This window comes from Stegodyphus dumicola, chromosome 8, assembly GCF_044657685.1.
Source record: "Stegodyphus dumicola isolate Sdum_Otavi_A_Nest chromosome 8, ASM4465768v1".
Taxonomy (NCBI): Eukaryota; Metazoa; Arthropoda; class Arachnida; order Araneae; family Eresidae; genus Stegodyphus; species Stegodyphus dumicola.
This window is the reverse complement of record NC_140775.1, coordinates 1,945,632-1,967,840: the sequence shown is the minus strand read 5'-3', so window position 1 is coordinate 1,967,840 and position 22,209 is coordinate 1,945,632. Positions and strand designations below refer to the sequence as shown.

The 22,209-nt window shown below is 31.3% G+C and overlaps 1 long non-coding RNA gene across 14 annotated transcripts in view; it reads left to right on the top strand.

Annotated features, from left to right (window-relative positions):
* The window catches only part of LOC118203571 (uncharacterized), an 85,431-nt gene that overhangs the window by 9,058 nt on the left and 54,164 nt on the right, over window positions 1-22,209 (top strand). For 7 of the 14 annotated variants that reach the window (XR_015042457.1, XR_015042455.1, XR_015042458.1 and 4 more), the window contains 3 exons: window positions 4,752-4,904; window positions 15,370-15,538; window positions 19,081-19,203. This is a non-coding gene — a long non-coding RNA (uncharacterized LOC118203571). Of the gene's footprint in view, window positions 1-4,751; window positions 4,905-15,369; window positions 15,588-19,080; window positions 19,204-22,209 lie in introns of all 14 variants that reach the window. The other 7 variants (XR_015042459.1, XR_015042454.1, XR_015042451.1 and 4 more) reach the window with 4 other exon arrangements.

Here is a 22,209-nt window from a genome sequence, read left to right as displayed (position 1 = left end):
CAATAATACCATATTACTTTATTTACTCCTTACATTTAGAACAATACATAAAAATAATATCCTGAAATAATTAAAAATACTAACTTACCTAATCTTCTACAGAATCTTGAGTGCATGGTGGATCACAAAAGTTCCATTTTCACCAGATTTCTTGCACCGCCATTCAAACTCATCTGTAATATCCTTCCTTTCACACAATCTCATTTCATTCCCACATGTTGGACATTCATACTTATCCGCAATTAAACCTACACTCATACACCATTCAACCAATTCTTTTGAATTATCAGATAAACGCATTAAAAATTTAGAATTGACTTTAGATAGCGCCATGCAATCCAAAAATTAATCAACACTATTTCATACAACACACAATGAAGCTTAATACAAAATAATATAGTACTACAGATATTTTTCCAAATTTACCCCCTTTTCCGATTAAAGAACTGTAATTCATCCACTAATGTCACATGACATATCTCATGATCTCTCATTTCCCTCACACAAAATAATGCGTAATCGGAACTGAGTACTTCTCACATTATTACCAAAGTCCTAGGTTACCATATTCCAAAGATCAGCCAAAAAATCAATTAATACCATGTCTGGTGAATACTGTGGATGAAGAATAGGCTAAAAATCTACATTCCTTAATAGCAGTCTGAAAAATCTGAATCTTTTGTTCTGGAGCATTGTCACCGGTGAAACAACATTTTTCTGTATCTTTTATAGTTTCCTGGAGTTGAGTCAACAAGTTAACATAATGAAGATGTGTTATTGTTATATTATATAACTTATAAGCAATTGTCACCTCCAACTGTAAACTGAACATAATTTTTTATGATCTGTTGATGATTGATAGAGGTGTAACACGGTCTTAACTAATGTTATGGTTATATTAGGGGAAAAAAAAAAAAATTCCCATAAAGAAAATGCTCCCCTCTCCACAAAAAAATGTTATACCAAGGGAAAACAATTTTTTGTACTTTCCGATTATTGGCACACCCGCCGTAAAGTCAAATATATTTATGAGGTAAAGCAGTATGTTGCCAAAATAGTTAATGTGGCAACATGCGATGTCGTCATAAAGTATTTATGTGACAACACAACAATGCATATAGCACATGTCTGTTTTCGCCAGTGTGCAATGCAGAAGTTGTGTGGAACAGAGTTTTGCTATGCTCTGATATTTTTTTAAAGTGATGTCATATCACTGTGTTTATGGAGAACAACAGCACCAACACCCCCCCCTCAAAAAAAAAAATCTCGAAAAAGGAAAAAAAAATTGATTTTTTTTGCGCGGGGAGGGGTTATTTTAGTAATTTATTGCTCTCGTGGGGTATTGTTAGTGCACCATCATGCTGAAAATAGCTGTTGCTTTTTGCACGTTAGCTTGGCAAAAAATTAGTTGCTGACAAGTTTGCGAATGAATACTCCCCAAAATGAACAAAAATTTCATGACTTTTGGGTGGAGGATGTGAATAATTGGAAAGTACCCAATTTCCTAATTTGCATTCTCTATCAAATTCTCATAAATGTTCTCTTCAGTGACTGCTCTGCAAGTGGTTCTATACTGTAAAAAAAAAAAAAAAAAAAAAAAAAAAAAAAATGTTATTTAGCAAACGAAGGCATTTATAATATTCTTCCATTCAAAGAAATGCCACACTACATGCTTTTCAGCAAACTGAAACAACAAATAATAGATTGAAATTCATATAATGTTGATTATACTTATTAAAACCTTAACTACCATGAAAAACTTACAAGATTCACTCCCCAGTGCCACCGTTTTTACACATGCACGCGTAGTTATGCATTGTATTAGGGGGAAAATAAGTGTAAGTTTTGTTGTCTAAAACCTGTATACTTTCACAAGATAAAGATTAAAAGAAAAAATGAAAATACAAAATCTAAAATCTCATGTTTGCAGTAAAAATATAGTAAAAAAGATGTAAATATAATAAGAATGATGTTTGTATAATAAAAAAGATCCCCAAAAATGGAGTTTCGATCAATTTATTTTTGGACCAGTAAAGTGTTATAGCAGGTTTCAGTGTTATACCTTGTATAATCAGTATACCTAAATGGAAAGTGTGGAGGTGGCAGAAGCAAGTTCTTCATTTCAAGTCATACCCAACGTTGAGCATCTTTCGGAGAATAGTTGCAATTCTCTTCATCTGATGTAATATTGTATTCTGAGGTGTTCGATCCTGAAGATGATGGAAAGTAATAATCTATTTCACTGTCATACATATTTGTAAAGAATGCACCTACTACAAGCAGTAAACGAAAATGGAAGACACAGAACAAAAAAAGTATGTTTTACTCAAACAGAAACACAAGCAATAACTGCACAGTCATTAGTCATCACTGTCAGACATATTCCTAAAAAAATCACCTACTACAAACAGTAGTAATGAAGTAAACGAAACAGAAGACACAGAATTAAAAAAAAATCCGTTTTGCTCAAACAAAAACATTGCCTCGGCAATTAAGGGGTTAAGGTACAAATTATGATATGTCTCAATAAAAGTTAGTGACTGATATTACAGTTTTTACTTTTTCATTTTGTTTTCATTGCTGTAATTACCTTACAATGCATAAAAAAAGTGCTTAAATAGGCACACACTTTTCAGTGGTTTCCTGTGAGTATGTGTTTGGAGGACAGAGACTAGTAAACATCGAAGGGAGAAGAAATCAGGCTTCTGAAGAGTGACTGTATTTTTAAAGCAGTATCAAAGAATTTGCTGACCTCCAGTCTTTGTCCTAATTCATAGCACCACTGCAATGTTTTAACATAGGTGTACTGAGGTCACATGTGGGAAAGTTTACATTCAATTATTAGATGCTGTTATATTTATGTAAAATTAACATATACAGTTAGTAATGAAGTAAACGGTCCAGACATCCATAATCCGAATCTCAAAGCTATAAACTTTCTGCGCACGTGCGTAATACCTTTACGCATGTGCATAATACATTTATGCATGCGCGTTTAATGTATAATGGACGGTATAAGCTAAGCTAAAATTATCTAATTATCTATTTCAGTTAATGTTGCAGATTGCGTTGTTCCTCAATCTTCTAATTGAATCTGGCTCATTATATTTTCCAGACTGTTAGAGCAATTTTATAAAATTAAGCTTGAACTTTCGATTATGTAAAAAAGATATTCCGATTCTGGAGCTGCCAAAGGATCTACAAAGCGAAAGCATGTTTCGATGTCCATCAAACAAAAAGTGAAATTGCTGCAAAAAATGAATAAAGGCATATCCGTTGTTTCTCTAACCATTCCGAAATCTGTTTATCAATTTCACGCTGCTCTGTGGGGGTGAGGACGTCACAGTGCACAATGAACAGGAAGTTGGTCTGTCAGCACTATCCTCATCTTCAGGGCAGATGTTTTAATTTATTCGGCTTATAATTCCTTACTAAATGTACTACAGTCAAAAGTCGTTAATCCGGACTCGTCGGGACTTCGGCGATTCCGGATTATCGATTTTTCCAGATTATAGATCATCACTTTAAATCTCGTAAGATGGCATGCAGAAATTCTAAAATTAAAAATATGAAACCGTAATTTATGAAATAAAGAACAATTATGATCTAAAGGGTATCAAAATTTACAAAAAAAAAGCTTAATATTTATTTGTTTACTTTATTAAACATTTCTCTCAATGTAAGTTGTTTAAGTTGCTTCATTTTATGTGATATTACTTTCTCTTTAATTCTATAAAAAGACATAATTTCTTGTTCAGTTACAAAGTTCCTCTGTTCAAGTCCCGTTAATTGCTGTGCCGAGAATACCGACTAACTTGTCAATCGAAATTTTTTCGTTTTCACTAACCTCTATGTCACATTCTTCACGTCTTTATCCATTTTTTGCAGCAATTCCACTTTTTGTTTGTTGGACATCGAAACATACTTTCGTTTTGTAGATCCTTTGGAAGTTCCAGCATCGGAAATTCTATTTGACATAATCGAAAGTTAAAGTTTACTTTTATAAAATTGCTCTTACAGTCTGCAAAAAATAATAAGCGGGATCCAATTCGAAGATTAAGGAACAACGCAATCATTAACATTAACTGAAATAGATAATTAGATAATGTTAGCTTACACCGTCCGTTATACATTAAATGCGCAGGCGAAAACGTATTCTGCACTTCCGCACACGCATATGCGCAGTAGTCAAGGTCTTACGCGCACGCGTAAAACGCCTGTGCGCATGTGCCAACGCGGCGCATGCGCAGAAAGTTTTTAGCTTTGAGTTCCGGATTATAGATCATTCCGGATTATGGGTGTCCGAATTAATGACTTTTGACTGTATTTCATCTTGATGTACTCCATCTTTGATATGATTTAAATCTAATTCCTCGTCATTATAACTATCACAAATACACATCAAGCAGTTTTTTGGTTGCAATTTTCTAATTTCGACTATGCGTAATGTATGCTTTATGCATGCGTGCGTTGAAAGAAATGTTTAATAAAGTAAACAAATAAATATTAAACTTTTTTTTTTGTGAATTTTGATACTCTTTAGATCATAATTGCTCTTTATTTCATAAATTACGGTTTCTTATTTTTAATTTTATAATTTCTGCATGCCATCTTACCAGATTTAAATTGATTATCTATAATCCGGAAAAACCGATAATCCAGAATCGCCGAAGTCCCAACGAGTCCGGATTAAAGACTTTTGACTGTATTTGTGTGTGTGTGTGGAGTTTAACTGTTTTATTATCTTCCAGGACTGAAATGGATTAGTTAGAAGGGAGTAATAAGTAATTTTCTTCAATGTATGGCTGAAAGATATAACTTCTGGTTTGAGCAGACAATTTACAATCAAAGTCTTCACATTATGTGTTAGAGAGCAAATTACTTTAAAAATGCATCCTATGCTGGTAAGAAATTTTAGAAATGATTATACAAGTTTAGCATTTCCTAAGCCTAGCTATAATATTATTTCAATTTTTAGTGCTACTGTATGAAAAATTCTTGGAACAATTCTATCTAAAGTCAATTTAACATTATTGAACTATTTGCATTAATAATGCAATATTATTAATTTATATTATTTAAAAAATATATTACTACTTAATCAATTACTGTTATATGTGTTAAAATTGCTCTTCAGAATGATTTTCTTATTTATTTGAGTGATGTGGTACTACTTTTAAATCTTTCTTTTTTTAACCTGGATTATATTGCAATTAAAACAGATGGTATAATATCCACCATCTCTCACAGTGTTGCATTCTTAGTGATTAAATAGTTAAATGACCAATGAATTAAATATTAACTTCCTGCAGAGACCTAATCCTAACTTGCCTGCTAGTTGAAAATTTGTGTTAATATTTTAGTTCCTGAATGAATTTTTTTATTAATTCTTTTACTGAATATTGAATCATTCAATTGTAAATGGACATTCCACAATATTTATCAATATTAAGTAAGTAAATGTGTATGCTTAAACTATTAATGGCATATTGTAAAGAAAAATGACCTAATATGAAATGGCATGCATATTTTAGAATTTTAATTCAGAAAATATTTCTTTCTCGTGACCATTTTGTGCACAAACCCTTGACTAGTTGGAGGATGTCAAGTCAACGTTTTCTGTTGCTTAAAAAACTACTGCAAAATATTTTAAAGTTTGCAAACAGAAACATGAGTTTCTGTTTGTAAGTCAAAAATAAGAATAGAATACCCTAATTATTAATTTAGTGCATTGTATTTTTTGTATATAAAATAAAGAGACAGGTAAGGTAAAATAATAACTTTAATTGGAAACTGTCCTTTAATTCTCCATTTTAATTTATTTCTCCTTTTCATCTTAAAATTATCAACTGCTTGTAATAAATCGCTCTAATTGCATCATGAGAGTTATGCAAGAATCATGCGATATGGATTATATTTTAGTAAATGTGATCATTTATAAATTGATGGTATGAACAAAAAGTAACATTGATGCATAGAGATAATAGCAATCATTGAGGTTAATTATATTTTATTTCTTCAGAATCACATTCTTTGAATTCCAGAATGTAATGGATGCAATCTGCTTCTTTTTGATTACATTTAGGCCTTTTTACTTCCTTGTACGAAGTAAAAAGAAAGTATCGTAATCGTGAAAAGTTTCAGGCAGCATATTTCAATGAAGACCGCTATCAAATGAAATTTAACTATGTTTTTGCGTGATATCTGTACGTAAGGACAGAATAAAAGACTCGTTTCCTCCAAAAAAATTATAAAACTGCTTTAAAATTAATTCTGAATAGAATTTTTCGTGGTGTCTGTGCGAACGTATGTACATACGTACGTACGTATCTCGCATAACTCAAAAACGAGTAGCCTCAGAACTTTGAAATTTTGTATATAGACTGCTATAACATAGATGTAGATGTGCACCTCGTATTTTGGTTGCAATCGGCCGCACCAAACATATATAAATATATTTATATATATATCCACTCTGTTACCCGGCTCAGTGATCTGAGTCTCTACTCTTATATGTTTGTAAATTGTACATTTTTTGCTTTAAAAATGATTGAATTATGTTGTTTTTATCTTCCGGTTAAGGTTTTTATGCCTTTAATAAATCTGTATGCAATATTTTTAGAATTATCAACAATTTTAAAGTTGTTTAAGTGTTGCTAAGTCTTTTTTTTTTGACGGCGGCCATTGATTGTTTACATTTGAAACAGCAGACTAGTGGATTTGATACTAATGTAGAGAAACTTAGCTTCGCAACAACAAAGATAACGCCTTCATTTATTATTGCCAATTAAATCATGCGTAATCCTTTCTGAAATTTTTTCAAGGAAATACGTGTTTAAGATTTACTTCGTAATTTTTAATATAGATATTTTGAGTTTTTATGTATTTTTGCCTTCTCGCGAAGTGAGAACTGAATTAATTGAATGAGAAATACTCAATCATCTGTGAAAAACTGTTTCTTTTTTGTTTTGGTTGCTTAATTTCTTTTATACATCATTCTAGCTTTATTATAGTATTTGAAAGGAACCTGTGGCAACGATTAGATAATTCTATTCTTTAAATGATATAAATTTTGTGCATTATGAGTTATAATATGAACAAAATATAATACTGTTAAGTGAATTTAGCGCCAGAGTGTCGCTATGGTAAGCAAATACTAGAGTGAATTTTAAAGAATGCATTTATTCTATTGTGGTTTATGCGCTGTCGGCGAAGTAGATTTAATTCAATCCAATAAGTTTAAATGAAATGCAAGTAAAAATGCGTATAATTTAATATTCCATACAAGGAAGTCATGTGGTGTACACATCAGATTTTTTTATATCATTATGATGTGGTGTTAGTAGTGTCCAGCATTTATGATGACTTGTGCCTGCCGTTTGGAGGGGGAAAAATCATAATTATGCACTTTATGAAAGAGATGTAAGCGGCAGCGTGTTATCAAGGGCAGTAAGGAATATCTGTGGATCTGTTGTTCAAGGTTCGTACGGTCCTTAAAAGTCCTTAAAAGTCCTTAAAAGTCCTTAATTTTTTTAAAAATGATTTTTGGTCCTTAAAAATCCTTAATTTTGGCCAAAATGAATAAATGGTCCTTAATTTTGCTCATTTGACATTTCTTATCATTTCTAATGATTGCCATTCTAAGTGTGAATTACGATTTCTCGTGAATATGGAATTAAAATTATACGGCTCTTAACCAATCTGTTGGTGGATTTGCGTTGCAAACGATAAAAAAAAAAACAATTAGCTACCCGAACGAAAGTATCGGTGTCTGATTGGCTATTCACCCAATCTTTCGAAACAGGTGTTATCCATAAATTTAGGCAGATTGTGACGAAAGCATGAAGCCGGAAGTTCTTTAAGAGGCGAAAGTGATGATGAAGGTGCTCGAGAAAAAAAAAGGGGAGGATTCTGAAAATAGTTGCCAAAATTAGAGCAATCCCAACCTGGAAGCCCACAACCCTTCCGATGCCAATAGGAAAGAGATGCCTGGAAAGTGCATTTTCGATAAACTGTGGCTTCATCAAGCTGACTACAAAGACTGGATATTGATGGATGGCAATCCTTAAATGTGGTCTTTGTCTGAAACAAATTGAAATTTCTAGAATGGGAGAGCCAGCGCTGAAAATTCACATGAAAATTAAGTTTCGTTTTATCATTTCAATTGTTTTTACATGGTTTTGCTTAGCTCAATTTCTGTGTTTGTTTCAGTTAAGCCATAAATTAATTTTTTATCACCTTTTACGGAGTTTATTCTCTTTTGCACATACTATATGTATGGGATATCGGGATTATGAGTTTATTTCTGCAGAGGGTCTGTTATCGATTTCGCGGGAAATCTGTTGGCTCCATTTTGATTTTAGGTCGCAAAGGGCAAATTCGGTAACGCTAGCCGAGAAAAAGTGAAGTTCGGAAATACGTTTTGAAGCTTCAATAGACAATTAAGTATTTGGTTTAAACCTATGTTGTTGATAGTAATGCATAATTTTTGCTAATGGCGATACAATTATTAGTTGAAAATAACTAACTAATTAAAAATATTTTAATAAAGCTGAAAACAACTAATTGAAACTAATTTTTCTGAATTAACTAGACGCAAAATTAACTTTCATGAATTACTAAAGTTATTGGGTAGAAGTTTAACTGAAAATATACATTCCGTAATATATATATATATATATATGTAAGATAAAAATATATGAATCAAAATTATAGATTAAACTATAAACATTAATTCTTCCTCTCTATTCTAAAATCGTAATAACTTATCTGCATTGCGTCATTCAAATTAATCATGCGATCTTACGTAACCGTTAATATCAGATGCCTCTTGACAACCAATCACCGAATTGTAAACCAAAACTTTTCTCTTCGCGTGCTTCCATCTTTCATAACTACGCACTTCAGCTTTTGCTCTGTTAACAGCATTCTTTGAGGCTCAGGCAGTCCTTCCGTAAGTGCTGTTGGGATAGAAAGCAAGCCAGCGAAATTACATCTTAGCACAGCACAGAGCAAAAGCTGAAGTGCGTAGTTATGAAAGATGGAAGCACGCGAAGAGAAAAGTTTTGGTTTACAATTCGGTGATTGGTTGTCAAGAGGCATCTGGTATTAACAGTTACGTAAGTTCGCATGATTAATTTGAATGACGCAATGCAGATAAGTTATTACGATTTTAGAATAGAGAGGAAGAATTAATGTTTATAGTTTAATCTATAATTTTGATTCATATATTTTTATCTTACATATATATATGAGAATAGTAGTACGTAGGAACATTGCAGCTACCTTGCTCAAAAGTTACCAGGAGCTGTAGCTGCACAAAATGTTGTAACATAGTACTACATAAACAATAAGAAATTTGCCTGGTAAAACTGGAAAAACGGTATAAGTGCGATAAAACTGCCAAATTTTTTTGAGACCAGATAGGTCTTTCGTCTAATTACCAGTTCACTGTACATTTTTTTTTTCAATTATATATATATATATATATATATACAGTACAAAGTCCGAGGTCTGGACTCGTCGGGACTTCGGCGATGCCAGATTTGAGATTTTTTCGGATATTAGATCATTTTAAATCTACTAAGATGGTACATAGAAATTATAAAATTGAAAATATGAAATCGTGATTTATGAAATAATGTAGCATTTATGATTTAAAGGGTATCAAAATTTACAAAAGAAAAGAGCTTAATATTTATATGTTTACTTTATTAAACATTTCTTTCAATGTGATTTGTTTGATTTGTTTTCTCTGCTAATACTTTAGACTAATACTATAGACATAATTTCTTGTTCAGTTATTAAGTTCCATTGTTCAAGACCTGTAATTGCTGTGTCGAGAATTCCGAATAACTTGTCAATCAAATTTTTTTCTCGTTCAGTAACCTCTCTGTTACTTTTTTCACTATCGGTAGCTGTATTTTCTGGATTTAGAACCATACTACAGATTTCGCCCTCCGTTAATTGATTGATGATTGGGCATTGTCATTGCAATGAAAAACTTCTGTTTAACTTCGCTAAATTCTGCCGCCTGGTGCAGCCATGTGAGCTCTGGTGCTGGTTCTGGCTTTATGTGAATAACAAATTAGTTATTCTTAATTCAAATAGCACTAAATATAATGGTTTGTCCTATGAGTATCATTAACAAAATCTATTTTTAGCATAAAGAAATTTCTGCTGAATCTCCCCTTGTCAACATTTTAGTGCATTAAACTTAAATCTGTAATTGGATAATACTCTGTTATTTGGCGTCGCTGCATGATTCATCACTCAAGTTGTCATCCGTTGATAAACATGCAGTGATGAAAGCAAAATACAATAAATAATGATTCGTGATTTTGGCATCAAGGATATAAAATATTTAGCGCCAAACTGAGATTAAGAATCAGGATTTCTGGCATGTTTTTTTATGATGAGGAAAAAAATCTAATGCGCGTGCATAAAGCATACCCCTTCCTTCAAAAAAGCCCTAAAAATTGGTTGGTGGTGGCTTTGAGGTCCGGATTTTAGATCATTCCAGATATTGAATGTCCGGATCTCGGACTTTGTACTGTATATATATATATATACATCTTTCAAAATATAACTTATCAATATGGATGGATTCACTCTTTTAAAATAATTCTACTTTAATTAAACTTAGGAGATAATATAATCAATTAATCAATATTGTTTAGGAAATAAATTATATATATATATAGTAAAAAATGTATATTTTCACTATTCAAGTATTGACTGTGACAAGTATTCTCATTTTGTCACATGAACAGTCGTCTGTGGAAAGGGGCTTCTCTGTAAGTAAAGCAATTGAAATTGAAAATTTAAGTGACTCATCATACATTTTTCAACGCACAGTATTTGATTACATAAAATTTTCTGGAGGTGTTCTTAATATCAAAATTAATAAAGAAATGAGATCAGCAGCAGCTTCTGCAAGAAGTGAAGTTCGTTATTTAGAAGTTCAGTATTTAGAAGAACAAAAATCTTTAACTAAATCTGAAAATTCAAAGAGGAAAAGAAATATTATTGAGGAAGAAATTGATTATATGAAGCAGAAGAAAAAAATTCTTCAAAGGTACATTAAAGATATTAATGAAGAAGTAGATGCTTTAGCAGATGAAGCTGAGACCAGCAGGAACATTGATTTGTTTAGCAAAGCAAATAAACTTAGAAGAATAGTTAAAGAAAAGGAAATAGACATAAATAAATTAGATGTTAAAATAGCTGAAAAGATTTCAGATTTAAAAAAAGCACAAATGTTTTGTATCTTTTATTGTACAGTTTAGTATTCTAGTATCTTTCAAAAAACCAAGGAAATAAATTGTATGTTTACAAATCAGTTATTTTAATCTGCAAAATATTCTTACATTGTGATTATAATAGTAGTTGACTGTGTTTAAATAAATATCAAATAAGTTAAATAATAATCATGTAAATCTCTAAAATAGTGACTGTTATTAGTGTAAAATACACTTATACATGTTTTTCAAGAAATTATGTTCCTAATTTAATGTTATCTACTTCATAACTTGTAGGGAGTTAGTTTAATTTTCAAAATTGTTTTATGGTAAGTATTAAATTGAATTTAATAATAGTGCATAATACACACTTCTGTTAGTTTCTTAAAGTGAAATTACAAGCATGAAGTTGGTTGTATGGATAATTGCTTTATTCTATTTTTTTTTTTTTTTTTTTTTTTTGTTTGCTGATAGGTCCTTAATTTTTTCTTTGATGGTCCTTAAAAGCCCTTAAAAGTTCTTAATTTTCATGTAAGGAAATGTGTACGAACCCTGGTTGTTAAAATCATGCTTTATTCTTCACTCAAAGAAAAATATTTTACATTATTATACTCACAAAGACAATTACAATTCCTTCTTTTGATTTTAGTATACTTCAGTTAAGGTCATTCAACAATTATAAACAAGGGGAGGAGTGAAGGAAACCAGAAGAAACTGCTTGATCTTCTGTCTGAAATGTTCAGTTGTGTTGTACAATAGTTTCAGATCTGTACATCATAGAAACAAATTTTGCTGAATATACAAGAGAAATAAAAGTTCTTATTTATATTTATATCCAACCATATTAATTCCACTAAAATGCAAAATTCTCATTAATTTACTTTAAAAGTTCCTTTTCATGCAAATCTGTTTTATTATTTTTTAAATTAATTAAATAAGTAATTGTGACTTTAAGAAAATCCAATTGTGGCTTTCAAAGTTTCCTGAATTCTAACATGCAGCTCCTCGTGGCCTGAAGTTTGGTCACTCTTAGCATATTTCATTCAATTCCATTGTCAGTCCGGATGGAAAATCGTTTTTTCATTTTCCGATTCTTATTGCTTCTGGAACAGGTAATTTTTGTTGGAAAAATCATTGTGGCTGCAGTTGGTGATGCTATGATTTCCTTTTCTTCTTTATTTTTATTTTTTTTTTAAGAACTGTGTATATTATTGAAGCAGACAAATTTAATAATAATTTTTTGTGCGAATATCAGATTGCCATCGACCTTCATCTAATCATCTGTACAGCTGCATTTTAGTTTCTAGTGAAATGTTTTTCTCCACTTTACTTTCATTTTGTTTGCAATCACTCATTGTAAAAGCTAAAAATTTTGGAATTTATTACAATAAATAAAATACTATGTTCATACCTTTTTACACACAGTAACATTGATGACTGATCATAAATCCAGCAAACATGCATTAACATTGTAATGATATTGTTGCTTCTACCTCAATGTGCTCACCTTGAGACCAACAAGCCACATACACTGTGAAACAAAGATTGGTGCAGAATGGCCAGAAAGGGTGCACGTTGTGACAAACTAACTTAGCAATACTGATTTTGAAGAATCCCATTACAGTACAAAGTCTGTAATCCAGACTCGTCGGGACTTTGCCGATTCCGGATTAGGGGATTTTCCAGATTATAGATCATCAATTTAAATCTGGTAAGATAGCATGCAGCAATTATACAATTAAAAATATGAAACCGTAATTTATGAAATAAAGAGCAATTATGATCTAAATGGTATCAAAATTTACAAAAAAAAAAAAAAAAAAAAAAAAAAAAAGCGTAATATTTATTTGCTTATTTTATTAAACATTTCTTTCAATGTAAGTTGTTTAAATTTGTTTGTTGTTTTGTAAGTTGTATTTGTTGTTTTGTAAGTTGTATTATTTGCTGTAAGTTTGTAGTTTGTAAGTTGTTTTGTGGTAATACTTTCTCTTTAATTCTATAAACAGACATAATTTCTTGTTCAGTTACAAAGTTCCACTGTTCAAGTCCTGTAATTGCTGTGTCGAGAATAACGACTAACTTGTCAATCGAAATTTTTTCATTTTCAGTAACCTCTCTGTCACTTTCTTCACTATTGGAAGTGTGCATTGGTAAACACTTTACGCGCATACGTGCGAATTAAAAGCGCATGCATAAATACTTTACGTACATGCGTAAGTTTGTGGCTTTGAGGTCCAGATTATTGATCATTCTGGAATATGGACTTTGTACTGTACTGCCGCATGTTACTGAAACAGCACTAGAGTTCTACTGTAATGAGGCAATTTTACTTTTCTTTATTTCATTATATTTAGCAACTTTAAAAGTGAAGGATTTTGCGGGAAAGAGGTAAAAGGAGTCAAAAATGTGTGTCAACTAATAGCAGTCTGTTTGCAGTTCTGAAATAGGTTATTCTAGGACTTCCCTGGGTTCTTTGCTTATTATGATTTAAGTTTCTGTGAAGTACAAAAATTCATACAACCATATGGCTAAAAATAGGTAGTGCTCTCAAATACTATGTTCTTTCTTTTCCTTCTTGTTTGGAACATTTATTGGAATACAAATTTTATTGGAATTCAACAAAATATCCTGTGTTGTAAAAATTTCTGTCCTGGGCAGGCAGATTCTGTCAACAGGATTTTTTGCTGCTGGTGGCTCTTTTTTTTTTTCATTTTCTTCTCTCAGAAGCAATTAACTTTAGTCTTCTCACAGCAATTTCTTTATCAGTTTTACTTTTGAAAATCCTATAGTGTTGTAAAATGTGTTAAAACTTTCATTTTTATCTTTAATGAGAAATGTCTTCTGTTTTCTCTCCACTTTTGCAGTAAGCAAGATTTAAACAAGAAAACAAAAAACAAAAATTAATTAATGTATTTATCAAATGACTGGGAAGTGAATCTTTTCATCTGCAAATTGTCTGATAAGTAAACTTCCACTGTTCTCCTTAGTGACCTCCTTTCCCACCAGGAGTAGGACTTGAAATCTAATGCTGAAGAAAAGAAATAGCTTAAGGAAAATATATATATATATATATATATTTAAAAATAAATCAGGAGGAAAATAACATGTAATCAAAGTTATGAATTGTATAAATTAAACATTTTGTTATTATCGTGAACAAAAATATGTCACCACAAAAGTAAACTAACATATAAATGCAAGAAACCTATAAGAATTTCCACCATGGCTTTTTTTATTTTTTATCTTCAATGAAACGTTATTCTTTCACATTGAACTTTGATTAACTACTTTCTCTCTAACAACATACCCTTGATCAACTTAAACAGCATTTTGTTTTAAGAATTTAAATTGGTATATGTTTTGCAATCCAAACATGTCACTTCCTATTTGGTAAATAATTGTACAAGATTTGCACTATGCACTGAGTCTAAATATTGTGTTATCTGTTATTATGTACTTGTGATTCTACCCCAAACACGCTTTTCATCCAGTGTCGAAAGATATTAACTCATATACATGTGTTTAATTCCACACGTTTCTTCGCTAAATTGTAATTACATTTTGCTGATACACAGTTAATGCTCAATTTAATGTCCACACATGTCGTAGTGAAACTAGATTTAGTATTCTTTTATTAGTTTCATGAAAGGAATTCTGTACATGGGAATCGATAGCAAAATTTTGTTCATGCTATTATCAACTAAGTATTTCTAATAAAAATAATCTATTGAATTTAAGAGAGTATGACTTAATTCTAGAATAAAAGTTTAAGGTTACTATAAATGAAATCCCCCTCCCACCTCCCAAAAATTTGGTTATGCAACATTTGTATCACTCAAAAAAGCAATCAAATATTGTTTTGGGGGTAATTTTTTTTTAAACATGCTTTTCTAGCACAGTTAAAGCTAAGTAATTTTTTATTTTACCTTTTCTTTCAAATATTATTTAAAATGGCAGGAGCATTTGCAACTATTTCTCTGTCAGCTATTGGCACTAACAGTGCATTTACATTTGTCTGCTGTATCTAATCCTTTTGTTTATAAATCCTTACAATGAAAAGTTTGCTGCAAGATTTTTACCCAGTTTTGTATGCCAGGATTTTTAACAAAAATTGTTTTGCCTCCTAAAGTAAAGGGACCTGTTTCCGCTCTGCACCGGTTCACTCCTGCTTAAAGGTGGTTAGTGCGGAGACCTGATCGACTTAGGGAGACTTTGAGGACAGAACTTCCCAACCTCGTGCCGTCCAGCAGCCCAGACCTCCAAAGCAGCTGGATTACAGCACCACGCCACCATTGCTGGTCAGTAAAGGGCCTGTATCTGATCACTTTGACTTTTGAAAAAAAAATGGCATGTAATTTAATTTAATATTGACAGAATTTTAATGAAAATCTCTGTGAAACTAAGGTTGCTTTTTTTATGAGATTTAAAATTTTACACTGCTTCCATTTGATGGTGTTAATCACAAACCTACTATGACTACTGTTTGATTTTTCAAGGTAACTGAATTTGAGTCAGTCAGTCGTAATGTCAGTCACGTCCTGTCACTTCCCCTGGAACCTTGACATAACTCACTCATTCATTTAAACATAGCCAACAATCATATAATGTAAACATTTATTAAGGAAAAAAAAGCTGGATAGGTTTCAAATCCATCTTATGATACTAGCTTGCCATCTTTCTGAGTTCCAGAGAGAAATCATGGTGACGTATCATTTTGCTTGTAGTTGTTAGGCACGTACAAAGTATGTAATAAAGGTAGTTATGTATTATGGCAACCACCTTAATATGATGTATAATTTTGATTGTAGCTGCTAGGCATGAACATTGCACAAAAAAAAAAAAAAAAAAAAAAAAAAAAAAATCAAAGAAAGAAAAAAGGGACATTTCTATATCTCTCGTTCTATTGGGCCGATTGACGAAATTCAACTTGTGTTTTTTATATCTCGAAAGCACGAATTAGTATATACATTAGATTTATATATAGCATTGTTCTAGTATAGGTATTTTGACACAAAATCAGACTTTTTCTGAAATGACATGCTAATGTTTTTCCATATTTCGATTGTACGACTTAAATTATGTCAAACTGCCAAGTTTTGTAAAAATCGCACAAGTAATTTTTAAAAAATTAGGTCTCAAAATTTTAGGTCTTCCATGTTAATTGGTGTATATTTATTAATATCTTATTTTTTTATTAAACTTACTTGACTTCCTTTTTTTTCACATTTCGAAATTTAGGTTTATTCCAAATATAATTAGCTCATTTTTTATGAATTATTAAAATTTGTATTTTTAAATAATTTTTGTAAATTTTTTGAAAAAATTTTGAATTATAATCTATAAAATGTTTACCTATGTTGATTGTCTTTGGTAGTAGTATTTCTAAGCATACATGCAAAAAATTAGAGTTTTTATTCAAAATTTCCTAAGATATATGTGAATTTACATTTTGGCATGTTTTGAAATTTGCTGTATTTACTATAAGCAATAATAACAAAAATGTGATTTACGCACTTTGTTAAAATTATTTGAAAGGATGAACAATAGACTTTTTTCCTCTAGTGCATCAATGAGAAAAAGGAAAGTAAGTAGGTTACTATAAATTAAGATTTCCACCAAGTGAATTATTCTTGGCAGAAATTGAAAAAATTGCTCCAAGATAAATGCTTGAATTTCTCTGTAAGTTTTGCACCAGATTTTACAAAATTTAATTTTTGGGCATAATTTGAGTCATACAATTGAAATATTGAAAAAAAAAATGGCATGTAATTTCTGAAAAAGTCCGATTTTATATAAAAATACCCATGTTAGAACAATGCTGTGTATAAATCTAATATATATTCGAAGTCATGCTTTCGAGACATGAAAAACGCAGTTTGAATTTCATCAATTGGCCCAGTAGAACTGTCCCAATTTTTTTTGTGCAGTGTACAAGGGTACCTAATAAAGGTAGATGCATATTGTCACATCCACCTTAATACATTTTGTTTGCAGCTGTTAAGCATGTACAAGGTACCTATTAAAGGAACAAAATTCTGTTGAAATTTCATCAGGAATATTTTATTTTGCCACAAATTTACTCAAGGGAACAATAATAAGATGCGTTTGGTATATAATTGGTTTGCAACACCGACTTTGTGAAATTCTGTGATTTTTTTCAATGCAAAAATCCATCGCTGGGTAAATGGGGAGAAGAACAAGCGGCATTAACAAATAAAGGAAGATTTTGCAACACACGTGTTATATTCTTTAAATATATCATGTAATCCTTATTAAGTAATTAAAATTTGTATTTAAAAAACTTTATGTATGTTTTCTTTTAATATGTTGATAATGTCTGCCAGTTTATGGTAAATATCTATAGTTTGGGAATAATTTAAAAAAAAAGTCATGAAATTCGCGAACTGGCACCCCATAAGTAATTTTTACCCTTTCATCTATAAAAAATAGAGAAACTGCTCCAAGGTGGTTGTATTGATACGTAAGTACCCTTATAAATTACCCAATACTGGCATCTAGGTCAAAGCATACGACTTCCTGGACACAAGATCTTTTTAAAGAGCTGCAAGGCTTATTATAAACTACAATACATATACAGTCAAAAGTCGTTAATTCGGACACCCATAATCCGGAATGATCTATAATCTGGACCTCAAAGCTAAAAACTTTCTGCGTATGCGCCGCGTTGACACATGCGCATAGGCGTTTACGCGTGTACGTAAGACTTTTTACCACTGCGCATATGCGTTTGCGCAAGCGCAAAATACGTTTTCGCGTTCGCGTTTTATGTATAACGGACGGTATAATCTAAAATTATCTAATTATCTATTTCAGTTAATGTTGATGATTGCATTGTTACTTAATCTTCGAATTGGATCCGGTTTATTATTTTTTGCAGACTGTAAGAGCAATTTTATAAAAGTAAACTTGAACTTTCGATTATGTCAAATAGAATTTCCGTTTCTGGAGCTCCCAAAGGATCGTACAAAACGAAAGTCTGTTTCAATGTCCATCACACAAAAAGTGGAATTGCTGCAATATATGGATAAAGACATGAAGAATGTGACAGAGAGGTTAGTGAAAACGAAAAAATTTTGATTGACAAGTTAGTCGGTATTCTCGGCACAGCAATTAACGGGACTTGAACAGCGGAACTTTGTAACTGAACAAGGAATCGTGTCTGTTTATAGAATTAAAGAGAAAGTATTATCACATAAAACGAAGCAACTTTAAACAACTTACATTGAAAGAAATGTTTAATAAAGTAAACACATTAATATTGAGGTTCTTTTTTTGTAAATTTTGATACCCTTTAGATCATAATTGTTCTTTATTTCATAAATTCAGGTTTCATATTTTTAATTTTAGAATTTCTGCATGCCATCTTACGAGATTTAAACTGATGATCTATAATCCGGAAAAATCGATAATCCGGAATCGCCGAAGTCCCGACAAGTCCGGATCAACAACTTTTGACTGTAATAACAACATTAGCCAAATGGCAAAAATTTTATGTATTTTCAGAACCAATATAGTTTGCATAATTATCTCTGTTTAAATAATAGTCATTAATTAATTTTAATGTCACCTAGTTACTTGCATAGGGCCATTTTTTAAGTTTACTTCATGATAGTTTAGTAAATGGAACTATTAACTGAAATGTTTTGAAGACATTAAAAAAAGAATGTGAATGATCAATATGAAAATTTTCAGAGTGGATTTTTATGTATAGTTATTTCTAAAGTTATATTAAACTAATTGAAATAAATCATTAGACTATAATGCAGTAAAGAGTTACTTTAATGTATTTTCTTATGTTATATCTTGTTTATTTTTGTAGGTTTCATATTATTCATATTATTCCCAAATGAAGTTGGATCTTCCAGATCATATGCTTTCATTCCAAACTTTGTATTGAACTCAGCTTAACTCAGTTATTGATTTTGTGTCTTTAGGATTTCTAGTAAGTTTACTTCTTTTGTTTGTTGCTTAATTAGTTGGATTAACCAAATAAATGTTTTGTCACTAATATTTTGACAAGAAAAGAAATTTATCAGTATGCAAATGTAATAGATTGCATTTTGAAAGAAAGATGTAATTAAATTGTCAGGTATGAAAAGGTATCATGGTAAAAATGTTATATTTTACAGGAACAACCAAAAACTATTCTCTCCCCTCAAGAATACCAGAAGTCAAAAACAAATAATTATGAGATTGGTATAGGATCTAAGTGATCCAGCATCATTTAAACAATTTAGTTGTTCATGGACTGCCCTTCCATAAAATTAAAAAATAAATAAATAAAATAAAAAATAAACATATCTCCTTTTTACAAATTGCAATGTTTTTTCTTTCCAGATTGGTCACAAAATAGAAAATTATGAAAAATTTGTTACTCTTTCTCAAAACCCAATGTTAGGTTAAAAAATATAGATTTAGAAATACATTGTTATAAAAACTAGGTATAATCTGTCTGTTGTAAATTATAAAATAATAAATAATAATAGCTTTAAAATTTAAATTGTATTTTGTTAATTAAACAGACCTAAAACTAGTAAGGAGCTGTTAAAAATATAATAAAGAGTAAGTAGGAAAAAAAAAAAAAAAAAAAAAACAGGAGTGTTCCCAATTATAATGAAATATTTATAATCTCTTTTGCCATACTTCTAGTTGCTTTCTATTCCTGTTGTCAGCCAATGCATGCTGAAGTTTTGAATGTCTGTATGTTGATTCGGTCTGTGAATCCTCTTTTGAACATTCATGATCTTTTTTCCATTAATGAAATCCTTTCCTTCACTAAATGCTGTTTTGTTTGACAGGGTCATGGGAATGCTGCAAGATTATCTGAGGGTAAACATATGTTGTCTCTAACCGCGTATGAAAAGAGATTCCTTGACTTTATATGGATCACAGATGACGAAATGCGATATTAACGATATTGTGAAGGCTACTTTAGCTTCATTTCTGATATGCCTGCTGTAGCTTTCATCTCATACCCTTGACATTTTATAGACAGCAGTCCCTGACTTCTTGGAACTTCTTGATTTGATCAGGGTCTGCTTGTATTACCTTAAATTTTGCTTAACATCTTTATCAGTTCTTCATGTTCTTTTAACTGATAGATAATATTGCACTTGACTGTTCTGAAATATATATCCCATGGGAGAACCCAGTGACCTTTTATCGACCATTTTGTGTTTGACATTTTACCAGTTTTTACAAAGAAACTTTTTTGTGGTTCACTTTTAAGCCCTTCATAATGAGACTTAATGAGAAAGCAAAAAACACTGAGGAGAACGTTTGAATGTGGGAGTTATGGGTGGGGGCAACACCAGCAGTTGGATACCTTTATTTGCAAAATATATTAATCCACTTTACAACAAAAGCAACTCGGTTAAAAAATTACAACAAATCCATGCTTAGATTTTGCCTTATTCTGATTGTCTTAAAAAAAAGCTTTCAATTGTGATTTATTGATATTCAAGGTCTACACAGTCAAACCCATAATTTCAGCGCCCGGGGACAATTAAAGATTTTGCACCCCCTTCTGGATGCCAAGAATTGAAAACATTCTATTCTAAAATTTCTTAACTTCAGTTTGTCAATATAACACTTTTAAAAGTTTGTTTTTATGTTTGATTTGGTATTCTTAAAGACATGTTAAACTAACTGAAATAAATCATTAGATTTCTGCTGTCTAAGAGTTTGGTAATCAAGTTAAAAAGGAAATCTGTATTTGTATGGTATGTTCCTTCTGGTATGTAAAGTTGGCTTGAAATTTCTTTAAAGCAAAATTCCATCTTTGTAACCTGGCATTTTTGAGCATTGCTAGGTTAAAAATTCTATAGACTTTGACCTCTCTAATTTCTGAAAAAGTGTTGAAGTAGCATCACATGCTTTTATTTATATCATGGTATAATTTTCTTGTGATATAGAGAACTTTCTCCTTGTAATTCACTAGAGTTTTCTTTATTATAAGGAGTGTTCAAATGGAAAGATATGAAACGACGTTATGAGTAGAATCAAAGTCTTTTATTTGCAAATAATCGCCGCAAGCATGAGCACAATTATCCCACTGTTTCACGAACCAAAGGATTCACTGTACCCTGAATTCCTTTGGCTGTGCAGGAGCCAGACTTCCTCTACATCCTTTAGTTTGTCATCTGAGTTGAAGCACTTTCTTTTGAGATGTGTTTTTAGTAGAATAAACACATAGAAATCACAGGGCAACATGTCCAAGGAGATGCTCAAGCTTCTCCCACTTGAACTTGGCCATTACATTTTGTGTGACTGTGAAGATGTGTCAAGGCACTTTACTGTGGAGTAGAGTCACTCCCACCAGGAGCAGCAAGGCTGTTTGCTCTTCGTAGACTTACATAGCTTACAGAGTGTCTCACAGTACACATCACTGTTAATGTTTTTTCTGTGCTTGAGGAATTCGATAATTAAGACACAATAACACGCCGAATAAATACTAATTCAGAAGTCAAACAACAGCGTTATATTTACAAAATTTTCACAGGACTAGTTTCGATGGTTTTACCGAACCACCATCTCAGCTGCAAAACCGCAAATGAACAAGATAGGAAATAATGATTAGATAAGATAAGAAAGCCTGGACAAGAATAAGCAAGTGGCGCCATCTGTTGGTGAAACCAGAACTAAAACATAATTTCTTTAAAGGGCGAAGGCAAATTTGGATTGGAATTAGGATCGTTAACCAGAACAGAAAGATTTTTATGAATGTGAAATGCCTCTAGAAAATCCAGTTCTCCAATGGAAGATGTTTTTTGAATAATTTTGGCAGCAGAAAAATTGAAAGTGTGGTTTTCGGACCAACAATGTTGAGCAACAGAAGACTTCTGTGTTTCCTTTTTTCTAACATATGCCTCATGTTCCTTGACGCGAAATTTTATGGCTCTCTTAGTTTGGCCAATGTAAATTAAACCACACTGGCAAGGAATCCTAT